This window comes from Rosa chinensis, chromosome 6 (genome assembly GCF_002994745.2).
Source record: "Rosa chinensis cultivar Old Blush chromosome 6, RchiOBHm-V2, whole genome shotgun sequence".
Taxonomy (NCBI): Eukaryota; Viridiplantae; Streptophyta; class Magnoliopsida; order Rosales; family Rosaceae; genus Rosa; species Rosa chinensis.
In genome coordinates this window covers 41669765-41674814 of record NC_037093.1, presented here as the reverse complement: position 1 = coordinate 41674814, position 5050 = coordinate 41669765, and the positions used below count along the sequence as shown (strand labels likewise).

Genomic DNA, 5050 nt, shown 5'->3' with positions numbered 1-5050 from the left:
TGTTGTAGGAGTATACTTGCAAATCATCATACAATGGTTTTTAATGTGCCGTTGTGCAAGTAAGTGGCAAAATTTGGAGAAGTCTCCAAAATGACATTCATTCCCCCTCAAAACAAGCAAATTTGGCTTCAATGGTTTGTCATGCTTGCAACTTCCTACAACATAATGAACTATTTCTGTTGTGTGAATGAAAAATGCCTAGCCTGGGGCCAAAACTGGCATTTTAATTGCACAAGCGGGAAATTTTCATCTTTTGTTCCCTCAGCTATGTAGTAATTCAGACAACGTAAATGTATCTATACGTTGTCTGAGTAACTTAAAAAAAAACAAAGCTATTGCTTAATGCCTTAGACAACTGAGGGCACATTTAAACAAAGTTGCTTGGCTATTTTTCATAACCTCTCGATCTCTTCTCTCAGGACGCCTATCACTCACAGCTCCCCATCTCTCTCGTGAAATCTCTATCCTCCTCATCGTTGAACTCTCACGTTCTACTCTCTCTCTCTCTCTCTCTCTCTCTCTCTCTCTCTCTTCAGATTGCTCCTCTCTCTATCTCACTCTTAGTCTTCTCTCGCTCACTTCTTCATCCAACTCTCTTCTTTACCCAGAAATCATAGTCTTCCTCTCTCTTTCATTCTGAAATCCCAAATAGGGAAGCCCCAATCTTAGATTCCCCGAAATCAACCAAATCTCTATTGGTCGAACCCTCAATCTAAAACCCAAATTTCATTCACCTAACTCTCGTCTCCACAATTAGCCGGATTTACACCGCACAGCCATGGGCCAGGAACTTGATGAAGAACAAGCAGCGCCGCTGGTCATCCTCCGATGGCAAGATTTGGGTGAGTTGCCAGAAAAACGAGCTGATTATTAAGGCTCCCGAAAAGGCGAGAATGGGGGTGGAAGATGGTTTGCAGAAGATTGCTCAAGAACAGCGGTGAATCTAGGGTTTTGTAGAAGAATACCCGATATCCACTGCTAGTTCCAGGTGAACTCTTGGCGAGATTGCACAACTTCAAGAACTCTCACTTCTTATTTCTGGGTATGATTCTTTTTCATGTTTTTCCTAGCGACAATTGGCAATTTTTGTTCTTTTTCTATTCCGTCAAATCTCTTGGTTTGATAAGCCTTAGTGATCTAATTTCTTTTTACGAATCTCATCGATATAGATCTATTTTTCTACACTTGGTGGAAACAAAAAGGTCAAGAATTAAAGTAGAATATACAGCAAGGCTTCTTGACAAATAACAATGGCAACTTTGTTGTTCAAGATGCATGTGATGTAATACAGCAGAGTTTTTAACTGATGCATGTGATGTAATATGGCAGTTCCAATACTTTGAATATTGGAACTGGGTTAACGAGATGATTATTTTGTGGCAATTTGATCTTTGATTGTTGAGAAGAAAAAGGTGATTACTTTGTGGAAGTTGATGTGTGTGTGAAAATGGGGAGGTAAGTTACTCTGTTACTTAGGTTGGACTTGCAAGGATAGTTGTTTATTATATGTCAGAATATATAGTCACTCAATTCAGCAATTTTTTACATGCCAATGAGCAGAATTAAAAAGTTTCTTTGGCTTCTGTAGAAAACAGGGAAGGGTAGGAGATTGGGAAATGGAGGATTTCAAATATTTTTACCTAAACACTTGGTGATTTAATTTTGCTCTGCTTTTCAAGCCATTCTTTTGCATATATCAACAGAGGGAAAAAGATTTTTCTTAATGTTATTTGATTTGAATTTTTGATTACTGTCATGTCAAAAGGGTGAACTCATTGTTAAGGTGGTTGAATTTCCATAGAGATAGCTCTACGACACCCAATATGTAGACCCATAATATTATTTTCGTTTGGTGCAGAACGTCTTCAGTTTTGCTTTTGGGCCTAGAGTTAATTCAATTAAAATTATATCTTCTTATGTTTTAGAATGTTTCATAATAATCACTTTGATTTGTGTTTTGTCTAGAATCTCTTCTTTCTTGCTTCTGGGGCCTTCTTATTTGCTGATCTCGGTGAGTTGTTTGTGTTTTATTTTCTATTGAGAATGGTATTTTTTTTGTTTTGATTATGCTAAATTCAGGTCTAATCAATTATTTTTTTATATTTTGTTTCTGGTTTTGCTATTCATTCTCTTCTTACTGCTGTTGCTGCTATCCGATTTGTTGTTCCCCCTGCATGCATAAATAGGCTCTTCCTTGCTATTTCGGCGAGTTGCTTTTTATGTTGTATGTTTTTTTTTTCCTGGTCTTCATATTTTTGGTTTAAATCCTTTTGAGTTTGCTTATTTGCATAAGGAGTTTGTATTATATGCATATGGTGTATATTTGAGCCGAGAATAAATTAATCAGTTGATGCATATGGTGCAGAAATCTCAAACTGCAGAATGTCTATTTGAAATTGCAGAATGGTTGAATCATTCATAGCAAAGTCATTGAAAAGCTATATATTTCTTGGTCTAAAGGTACCTAGATGTCTATAAATGAGTTACTGGAAAAAACAATATTGGAATTACTTTTGCTTCCTGATGCTGTCATATTGTATTATTTTCATAATATTTTTCATTTCTCATCTTTTTTTGCTAAGAAATTCTAATTACCTATGTGATTTGTTTTATGACTTTGCAGCATTGTTCTTTTACATGGAACTCCAGGGACTAGAAAAATCGCTTTATGTAAAGCATTAGCTCAAAAACTATCCATCTAATTTAACTCCAGGTTCGTGGATGTATCACTTTTCTCTCCATTAAGTCATGTGTTTGTATATTTGTACAATGCCCGACTCATGGTTTTATGATTTACAGATACCTACAGTCCCAATTGCTTCAAATTAATGCACATTTTCTAGTCAGCAAATGATACTATGAAAATGGCAAGTTGCTGAAAGTGGCAAGCTTGGTGAAAATGGCAAGTTGGTATGTAGTCGACACTATCACTGAATATGACTGCTCTTTGTAAACTAAAGTTGGATTTGGACCATGTGCTCTTTGTAAACCAATCTGATAGTGATCTGATAGTTGTTTTGATTGGTGAAATCTACTGTTACTGTGATTTTGTTTTTTCATCTGGCTTGACTATAAATGTATGATGATATGCAGATGAAGTTGAAAGTCTCGCTGCTGTTAAAAAATTTGCTTGATCGAGTTTGGAACCTTCAGATTCTATTCAGGTACCATGCTCTCCCCTTTTCCTTTTGCAGGCTATTTTCTAAGCTTTTTCATCAGATGTAATACAAAAGATCAAAATTAACATTTTGCATTCAGTTGAGGGTCAAGTTCATATATTCAAGCTTTTCCTAATTCCCTTCAACCATGGCATGTGCCCACAAGCCCTTGACTAGTAGTTACAGGACAGTAGTAATGGTAGGTATCATAATGAACATAAAGTAGAAGAGTAGTAATGAGCTAGATCCCTGAGGATTCATAGAGTCCTTCCAAACTGTACCATTGAAAATAAGATGAGACAAAAAGAACAAATATAGCACTATCAAAACTGAGATTTGAGGATGGCATTGTCGAGCTATAATTCATGTTATTTCTTATCCTTCATTTGGTTTGGAAGACCTCCATCAATACTATGTTGTCCCTCACCTTTGGTTACATTCACCAAATTGTGTAAAGTGGTGAATGAGGCCGACAGATGTATGAGTTTAATTTTTGTTGCTAGAATGAGGCAAGATTAATTAGACTACAGAATACCATTTTGATTAAAGAAGCAACTGAATGTGCAGATGGACAGAAAATATGCAATAATGTCATTGTATAAGTTTCATTCTTTAGAGTATTGTTTTTGGCCATTTAGCTTTCTTTCTTATTTTGTTCAGGAAATTACTAAGGCCCTTTATGTAGTTATCTTGCTTCGATTTTTTTTTTTCTATCCCTACTTGACCAGCTTGACTTACTAAACCTAATGCTGACTATAATACTAAACAATATCCGTTTCACCGGACTGAGATTATAGATGAATAGAGGAGAAGAGAGATGCATGTATTACCTATGGATTACTGATGTAGAGATTAGTTATCAACTTTATCTGATTTGGAGAATTTCTGGTGGTTGTATATATCGATTAGTTATCAGCTTTACGAATCATATCGAATCTCATCGATATACTCATGCATTTCACTTTTGTTTCATACATAAATGATCACTATATCGATTAGAAGTTTGTAAGTAACATTGGTTGGTATATATTAGCATGTATCAATCAAATCATATTAAGAGTGTAGCAAATGACTAATATACAGCTCAGAGATGTATATGACTTCTATTTGGACAACTTGACTTGCAACTTTCAATATTTAAATCATAAGCATAAAAATTGGATATATGCACTTTTGGATGGCATGCAGAAGGTTGTGTTCAGATGGATAGAGAGCAATTTCAACTTTCTGAAGCTTATTTGTTTGTATATAGGTTCTGGAGTGGCTTTTTTGGCTGAGGTGTCTTTGGTTGGACATTTGGATAGAAATTGCAAACCACTCGCTTCAACTTTAAAGGTTTGACACCATGGTTGCACAGACTAAGTTCCTGGAATAGTGGGAAGACAAGAGTTTGTATCAATATGTTGGCTATTGAAACCAAGTTCCTGCACAAACTCTATATGTGGCATGTTTTACGTAGTTGTATCAGCTTTTGGGAAATGCTTATAACATTAAGAGATATATGGAAAAGGTTTGATTACTCATTTGAGCATTTGCAATGTGTTTTCTTTCCAATTGCTCAACGATCTAGACGTACCATTATTTAGGTAATAATGGAGCATTAATTTTGCCTAATTCTGATCACACAATGATCAGGTAACAAAAATAGGACAAAAACACATTGTAATCAATCATATCACACATCAGTTTTTAACAAATCAGTGTCTTCTAATTTATACTCAGATAACAGAATCAATTGAACTCTGTTGTCCTAAAAGTTAATCACACAACATAATCAATTGAACTCTGTTATCGTAAAAGTTAATCACACAACATAATCAATTGAACTCTGTTGTCCTAAAGTTAATCACACAACAGATATAGTCCAAGAACTTAAGTTTGAAGATCAATCA

At 35.2% G+C, this 5050-nt stretch overlaps 1 long non-coding RNA gene across 4 annotated transcripts; it reads left to right on the top strand.

The window, feature by feature from the left end:
• The first annotated feature begins 361 nt into the window (after positions 1–361).
• LOC112169706 lies at positions 362–4681 on the top strand. 4 transcript variants are annotated; one of them, XR_005802227.1, is made up of 7 exons: positions 362–1042; positions 1966–2011; positions 2403–2460; positions 2624–2713; positions 2800–2910; positions 3094–3164; positions 4411–4681. It is a non-coding gene; the product is annotated as an uncharacterized LOC112169706 (long non-coding RNA). The 4 variants fall into 4 exon arrangements; XR_002924844.2 differs by having other exon boundaries at positions 2366–2460; XR_002924845.2 differs by lacking the exon at positions 1966–2011 and having other exon boundaries at positions 2366–2460.
• Positions 4682–5050: the final 369 nt, after the last annotated feature.